The sequence below is a fragment of the Hemicordylus capensis genome, chromosome 2 (assembly GCF_027244095.1).
Source record: "Hemicordylus capensis ecotype Gifberg chromosome 2, rHemCap1.1.pri, whole genome shotgun sequence".
Classification (NCBI taxonomy): Eukaryota; Metazoa; Chordata; class Lepidosauria; order Squamata; family Cordylidae; genus Hemicordylus; species Hemicordylus capensis.
Window position 1 is genome coordinate 210,828,277 of NC_069658.1, and position 8,790 is coordinate 210,837,066.

Sequence of the window (8,790 nt, forward strand, 5' to 3'; positions counted from 1 at the left end):
GTTTAGTGCTGTAAGACAGCAACGGCAGCCCAGAGATTGTGCTGCGGATAGACCCTTTGGGCAGATCTCTGTGTTAATACGAAGACGGCGATTATTTGTATACCACTTTTCAACAAAGGTTCGCAAAGCAGTTTGTTTGTCACTTGGCTGTGTTATCGTGTGGTGGCGGCGGCAGCAGGCAAAAATGGGTACCCATTAGTACCAACGACTGGTACTATTTGGCATCCTGAATTCTTCATCACCTTTCTGTTTGTTTTCTGATAAGCAAGGTTATGAACATAAGAAATGCCCTGCTGGATGAGGCCCAAGGAGGCCCATCTAGCCCAGCATCCTGCTTCACACAGTGGCCCACCAGATGCCGCTGGAAGCCCATAGGCAGGCGTGGCATGCCCTCTCTCCTGCTGTTGCTCCCCTGCAAAAGGTACTCAGAAGCATCCTGCCTCTGAGACTGGAGGTGGCCTGTAGCCCTCCGACTAGTAGCCGTCAATAGACCTCTCCTCCATGAAGTCATCCAAACCCCTCTTCAAGCCATCCAGGTTGTTGGCTGTCACCACATGTTGTGGCAGAGAATTCCACAAGTGGATGATGCGTTGTGTGAAAAAGTGCTTCTGTTTGCTGGTCCTAGATTTCCCAGCAATCAATTTCATGGGGTGACCCCTGGTTCTAGTGTGATGGGAGAGGGAGAAGTGTTTCTCTCTGTCCACTTTCTCCACCCCATGCATGAATTTATAGACCTCTATCATGTCTCCCCACAGTCGTCTTTTTTTTCTAAACTAAAAAGCCCCAGGTGTTGTAGCCTTGCCTCATAAGAAAGGTGCTCTCGGCCCCTGGTCATCTGGGTTACCCTCTTCACAAGGTTCTAGTCCTTATGATAATAAAGGTCAACTTAAAACCATAAGAACAGTCTTGCTGGCTCTGACCAGGATGGGTCAGTTTCTCCCAACATCCTGCTTTCAATGGTGGGCAGCAGAAAAGTTCACAAGCCGGATGTGATGGAACAGCTATCTTTGTGTTTCCTTCGTAAAAAGACAGGCTGTCCTTAATAATGGAGTCTCCATAAAACTCATCATCTCTCATGTAAATGGATAAGTCTCTTTGCCTGGAATTATCTCTCCTATTATTATTATTTTTTATAACCACCGATGCTAATAGCCATCGCTGGAAGGTGGGTGATGGATTTTTTAAATGGATTCCTTGTGGCATGAAGAAGCCCATACCTGAGCAAGTAACACCCAGTGAAATCCCCAAAGTCAGGCGGCTGAGCAGGATATTTTCTGGCCGGGGGGGGGGGGGGGGGCGGGCTACTGTCCCCCTTTCTCCTCCTCCCTCTCGCCCCATAAGCAGCAAAAGCCGTCTCTGCCCCATAGAGGCAGGTGAACCTGGTGCCAAAGTCAGAATTGTGTGTTCCTGCGGAGTGTATTCAGTCTAGGCTGTGGATTGTATGTAAGGGTCCTGGTGGATGTGGGCTTTAATAAGACAAGACGGAACCAAAATCCCAGGTTTTCTTCTTCTTTTTCTCCTTTCCCCCAGAAACCTAGATTGAGAAGATGGGCTTGGGGCTTTGTTGCCATTACCAGGACTCTCACTAAGTAATCCAGACCACCGACACACACACCCACACCCCAGCCCAAACTGGGAAACCGGTCCCTGGAAGCAGCAGTTTCCGGGTTCAACTTCTACTCCTGGGGCACAGGTGATCTGCAGATCTTCCCAGTCACCGGCACGATTTCCTTCCACGTCTGGGCAGCTCAGGTGAAAATCAGCCGGAGAGGGTCCTTCTCCATCACTCCTTTTTGGTTCTCCCTTTATGGAATTTCATCCATCACCCCACTTGATGCACCTTGCAGAGCAGAGGGCGGAGGTGTTGGAAACACTTCTGACACCATGTCGTGGTCAGGCCCCAAGACAACCAAGATGGCTTCAAAAGCTGTTGTCCAGTCCAGTTTTTCCCCTCAAACCTAGGAAGCTGCCCTATGCCGAGTCAGACCCTTGGTCCATCTAGCTCAAGATTGTCTACCCAGACTGGCAGTGACTTCTCCTCCAGGGTCACAGGCAGGAGTTTCTCTCAGCCCTATCTGGAGATGCTGCCAGGGAGGGAACCTGGGACCTTCTTCACCCCTTAATGAGAATAGCTTGCAGCACTCACACATGTCGTCTCCCCTTCAAATGCAAACCAGAGTGGAGCCAGCTTAGCAAAGGGGGTCAAGTCATGCTTGCTAGTTGCTGCCACAAGACCAGCTCTCTTTCAACCGGTCACCAGCAGAGCGTGGGGTGCATCTTCCCTCCACCACTCCCAGGACGGAAAACCCCACTGCAGTGACTAGCAAGGGGTCAAAGTCTGAAGCAGTGGGGTTTGCTGGCATAGCAAGCCCCATGAGCCCTGCTGACTGCAGCAAAGGGTGGGGCGAGGAACGAAGCCGAGAGGAGGAATCTGCTGAGAAAGGGAGTCGTTCAATTATTGATGCTGAAATGCATTAGCTGGGAGGATGATGATACAGATACAGAAGTGGGGGGCATTCAGCTGTGAATTTCCACAGAGTCAGACTGTTGTTCGTCCGGGCTCAGGTTGCCAGCACTGACTGGCAGCAGCTCTCCAGGGTTTCAGGCAGAGGTCTTTCCCAGGCCGATCTGCAGATGCTGCCAGGGATTGAACCTGTGACCTTTTGCAGACGAAGCAGGGGCTCTGCCACTGAGCTGTGGGTGGACATGGGACGCCGCTGTGTACTGAGTCAAAACCCTTCTTGCTCAGTATGGTCTGCACTGACCGGCAGCATTTCTCCAGTTTTTCAGAAGCCGCTTTCCCAGTCTTACCGGGAGATGCTACCAGGTAAGGGACTGGACCTCTGATCTTCTGCAGAGGGTCAGTGTTGTGTTAGTCCTGCTGGGAAGCTACTGAAGGCCCCCCTGCTGATCTCATTGGCTCCGCAGGGGGGCCGCAGAGTGACTCAGGGCCAGGTAACATTTTTCCCTGCTAGGGTAAAAAGGAGAAGGGGGTCTTTGGAACTCCCAAATCCTTAAAAAAATTTTTTTTTAATTGATTTTAACAATATCTTAACATTCGTATCACATTAACAAATATTGACTTCCCGCTCACACCTCCTCGTGAATCACCAATTATAGAATTAACCCTTGCTATAATAATAATTCAAAATATATATCTTAAACCTTACAAACTCGATTTTGATCTACCCAACCTGCTAATATTACTAAATTTCAAACCCTGTTGTAAAATCAATATTAGGAAAATAGTTCTTTAAGTATAATAAGAATGGTTTCCAATCCTCTTTAAAACATTTCAAATTTTGGTCTCTTCTCAGTACTGTAAGTTTTGCCATCTCCGCATATTCCAAAATTTTTATCAGCCAGTCTTCTTTTGAGGGCAGTTCATTACTCTTCCATTTCTGTGCATATATTATTCTGGCCGCCGTGGTAGGAACTCCCAAATCCAGGGAGAAATTTGGAGGATTTTCCCAAGTACCCCCAAATTTCTGCAACTACTACTATTCATTCATTCAATTTCTATGCCACCCTTCCAAAAATGGCTCAGGGCAGTTTACACAGAGAAATAATAAATAAATAAGATGGATCCCTTCCCTGTCCCCAAAGGGCTCACAATCTAAAAAGAAACACAAGATAGACACCAGCAACAGTCACTGGAGGTCTTGTGCTGGGGGTGGATAGGGCCAGTTGCTCTCCCCCTGCTAAATAAAAGAGAATCACCACGTTTAAAAGGTGCCTCTTTGACAAGTTAGCAGGGGTTTGCCCAGTTAGCAGGGTAATATACCGCATTTCAGCAGAAGTTCTCAAAGCAATTTTCATAAAAAAATCATTGATTGATTGATTTAATTAAGGCTTGCTGCCTGTCCCAAAAGGGCTCAGAATCCAAAAAGAAATATCAGATAGACACCAGCAACAGCCACTGGAGGAATGTTGTGCTAGGAGAGGAGAGCTGGTCTGGTGGTCGCAAGCATGACTTGTCCCCTTAAGCTAAGCAGGGTCTGCCCTGGTTGCATATCAATGGGAGACTTGATGTGTGAGCACTGCAAGATATTCCCCTCAGGGGATGAAGCCACCGCTCTGGGAAGAGCAGAAGGTTCCCAGTTCCCTCCCTGGCAGCATCTCCAAGATGGGGCTGAGAGAGATTCCTGCCTGTAACCTGGGAGAAGCCGCTGCCAGTCTGGGTAGACAAAACTGAGCTAGATAGACCAATGGTCTGACTCATTATATGGCAGTTTCCTATGTTCCTATGTTTCCTATGACTAGATAGACCAAGGCTCTGACTCACTATATGGCAGCTTCCTATGATCCTATGACTGGTTAGGGCCAGTTGTTCTCTCACTGCTAAATGTAAGAGAATCGCCACTTTCAAAAGTGTGCCGTTGAGTCGGTGTCGACTCGTGGCGCCCACAGAGCCCTGTGATTGTCTTTGGTAGAATGCAGGAGGGGTTGACCATTGCCATCTCCCGCGGAGTATGAGATGATGCCTTTCAGCATCGCTGCTGCCCGATATAGGTGTTTCCCTTAGTCTGGGAAACATACCAGCGGGGATTCAAACCAGGAACCTCTGGCTTGCTAGTCAAGTCATTTCCTCGCTGCACCATTAGGTGCACTGGAGGAATGTTGTGCTAGGGCTGGGTAGGGCCAGTTGCTCTCCCCCTGCTAAATGTAAGAGAATCACCATTTTCAAAGGTGCCTCTCTTCAATTGAGCTACATCCATGCTTTCTGACCCAACCAGAAAAAGGTAGTGTAGGAGTCTGTGTCTATGCACAAATTTCCCTTGCTGGATTGGGGCACTCATCCCACCCATATAATACCAAAGAAAAAAGAGAAAAAAAGCAGTGTGGTGCAGTGGTTAGTGCTGGATTCAACACTTATTTTATTTTATTGTTACATTTATATACCACCTTCCGTTTTTTTTAAAAAAAATCCCACTAACTTGGGTCCGAATCCCTGTTCACCTATGACACTGGTTGCCAACCTGAGGTCCTTGAGATGTCGCTGAACTACAACTCCCATCAGCCCCAGCGACGATTTATTGTGTCTGGGGATGTGGGGAGTTGTTCAGAAAGACCCGGAGGAACCCCTGGCCATGTAGTCCGGGGGTGGTGGTGGCGACCTTAGACCAGCCGTTCCCTCTCAACCTAGCCTACCTCGCAGGGCTGCTGTGAGGAGAACGGAGGGCAGCCCCTGAGCGACTTGGACAGAATGTGAGTCCTCCTGATGCTAAAATTAGCTCTACGGGAGCCCATCATCAGCCAGAGAAGAGCTGGGGGGTGGGAAGGGGGGGCCCTCTGTTGCCGGAGCAGTGCGGAGCATTTAAACCAGTCCTGCAGCTGTCGGGCTTGCCGTATGCTGGGAATTAAGCCTTGCTCGGCCCCCAAGGTAGGAGCCGAGGAAGCTGCCTTCTACTGAGTCAGGCGCTTGGTCCATCTCGCTCAGTGCTGTCTACCCAGGTTGGCAGCAGCTTCTCCACAGCTTCAGGAGTCGTCAAGAGTCTCTCCCAGCCCACCTGGAGATGCTGCCAGGGACTGAAACCCGGGGGCCTTCTGCCTGCCAAGCAGAGGCTCTGATACTGAGTGACAGTCCTTTCCCAAACTGGAGGAAGCCTTCTACCGAGTCAGACCCTTTGTCCATAGGGCTCCGTGTTGTCTACTCTGACTGGCAGCATCACCAGGCCGGGCTGGGGATGACTCCTGCATGCAGCCCAGGAGAGCCGCTGCCAGTCAGAGTAGACAATCCTGAGCTGGGATCGAACCGGGGACCTTCTGCATGCAAAGCAGAAATTCTGCCACCAAGCTATAGATGTAGCCCTTGAGGGACATCTGAAGCGGCTGCTTCTTGAGTCAGGCCCTTGGCCCATCTAGCTCAGTATTGCCTACTCTGATAGGCAGCAGCCTCCCAGGCTTTCAGACAGCAGGAGCTTGACCTGGAGAGGCTGCCAGAGATTGAACCTGAGACCTTCTGCTTGCAAAGTTGATGCTTCCCAAAGGAGAGCTGGTCTGGTGGTAGCAAGCCTGACTTGTCCCCTTAGCTAAGCAGGGTCTGCCCTGGTTGCATATGAATGGGAGACTTGAAGTGTGAGCACTGGGAGATATTACCCTGAGGGGATGGAGCCGCTCTGGGAAGAGCAGAAGGTTTCAAGTTCCCTCCCTGGCAGCCTCTCCAAGATCAGGCTGAGAGAGATTCCTGCCTGCAACCTTGGAGAAGCCGCTGCCAGTCTGTGAAGACAATCCTGAGCTAGATGGACCAAGGGTCTGACTCAGTATATGGCAGCTTCCTATATAAAGGAGGGGAGAGCTGGTCTTGGGACAGCAAACATGCCTTGTCCCCTTAGCGAAGCTGGGTCTGCCCTGGTTGCACCGGGGATTCGGAAGAAGGGGGCATTGAAAGCAGGGGCAGAGACACCATTGGGCGAACGGGTTCAAGGAACCCGGGCCGCGCCAAATCAGGGGCCGTGCCCCGCGGCCCAGACACGCCCCCCTCCACATCTGACCTCATACGTGGAGGCTCTGATTTCACTCCCGAGTGGAGGCCACGTGGCCCCGTTCGGGAATTAAACAGCCGCTGCATTCACGATGCGGCCAGGCGTGGGTCTTGCAGGGAAGATCCGCTCCTCGCTGTGCTGCGAACACAGCGCCAGCCCAAGTCGAGCTCCAGAAGGGCCGATGCCGTAGCCACACATGGGCCACTGGCGGTCACGCTCCGCTCCGGATGGAGAGGGCTCGGTTGATGCAGCAAGCGTGGCCCCAGACCCCGTGGAAAGCTTAGAGCTGCTTCAGCGCTGGCCGGCAGCCAGGAGGAAGGTCGAGGCACACTGGGGAACGGCAAATTAAACTCATAATTAATCAGCAGGCCGGCCTGCCCTAACTGCCCGGCTGGCGGCCACTTGGCCACTTGCTCCTGGCAGCGCCACATGTGGGCGATGGGCCTGCAGGTGGCCCTGGGCCTGGTTCGCAAGAGCGGAGTGTACACGTCTCCCCCCCCGCACGCCCCCCACCCCATGCAGGCTCTCTAGGGCAAACAAAAACGGTGGCTTGCTTTTTAACGCTTTTCAGATGCCTTTCTGCCATGCAGCGCTCAAGATATACTGCATCTGGCTGTGGAGGCTCCATTTAGCCATTGGGGCTAGCTGTGATGGATGGCCCCTGTCTTCCTCCTCTAGGAATTGGTCTCTCTTCCCCCCTTTCTAAGCTAGTGGTTCCGTGGCAGGGAGTCCCATATGTGGATCAGGCACAAAAATGTCTCCCCACCCCGTCTATGTTGCTTCATCGTGACGGCGGGGTGGGGGGGGCAGGGCATGTTTCTGGGAGGGATGAGCCAAGTACGCCAGGAAGTATACTCCCGGTAGGGTCAACGGTTAAAGCAAGCAAGCAGGCAGCTATATTGGGCATCAGTGATACAGGAAGGTGCTGGAGGCGGACGATGGCTTCAGTGACAACGACAAAGGCATCGTCTCACACTGTGCGGGAGAAGGCAATGGTCAACCGCTCCTGTATCCGACCAAGGGAACCACATGGACAGGCAAGATCGAATGGCTGCCGATGCAGAGCCGGGTGCTGGGCCCTGCAGGTCGGATGGTGCTCAGCGTGCTCATGAAGGCACCACGGAGAGACCTTCAAGGCCAAGTGGACGGCGGATCGTCCTGGAGAGAATCTATCGAGGGGGTCGCTAAGAATCGGCACCGACTTGCCGGCACTCCGTCAATCCGTCACTCCATCAATCCCGCCACCATAGGCCTCCTTCCCCCCAGCTTAGCGGCGGCGCTCTTTCCTTTGCCAGCGCGCAACGCCAAAGCAGGAGGCGAGGGACACGCTCTCCCCCCCCCCCCGCCGCCCTGCTGTTAATTAAGATCCATCTGGCCCGCTGCGCCGGGGGAAAGGGATGACCCTGCGTCGTGGCAGGCCTGGGGAGCCCTTCTGCAGCAAGCAAGCAGGCAGACACACACACACACGTCCCCAACCCTGTGCTTCCTTCGTGCCGCAGGATTTTGGCAGATCCTGCTCTCGGGGCTGGGGGGTGGGATCATCTGGAGCGGGAGCCCAGGTCATCCGGGGGGAATGCCCTTGCCGGCACCAAGGAAGGTCCCTTGGGCTTCCCACCCGGGGTGGGGGGACCTCGAGGAAGCCACTTCTCCTCTCCAGCCCAAGACGTCCTCCGTCCTTGAGTCTGGCGCAGCCTCCCTCGAGCAGACCTTCCCCCCACAGGCTGTGGGGTGTGCCACGCTGCCCTCTGCCTCGTGCAGCCACCCGGCACCCATCGACTGGCCCTAAATCTGCAGACACCGGACAAGGGGCTGTGGCACCTCTGGGGCGGGGGGGCGGGCAGGCTGATAGTCGTGCTGCTTTCTTGTTCTAGGGCCTGTTACGCACTTTCCCCAAGTGGCAAGAGGTTCCGGAGGCAACAGAACGAACTCCGGTTCTTAGGGTGTCCTTGGGATTAGCGGACACTGGAGACTAGGGCAGTCTCTTTGCCCGGTTGATTCCTTGATTCAGAAACACAGGAAGCTGCTTCATACTGAGTCTGACCGTTGGTCCATCTCACTTACTGTTGGCTACAGTAGGGCTGCACCACTTTGGTCATCCTGCAGATGTTGGCCTACAACTCCCATAATTCCTGGCTATTGGCCGCTGTGGCTGGGGATTATGGGAGTTGTAGTCCAAAAGCAGCTGGGGGGGGTAAGTTGAGCAGGCCTGGTCTACTCTGACGGGCAGCAGTTCTCCAGGGATTCAGGCAAGAGGCTTTCCCAGGTCGGGCTGGCGATGCTGCCAGCGACAGAACCCGAGATGACC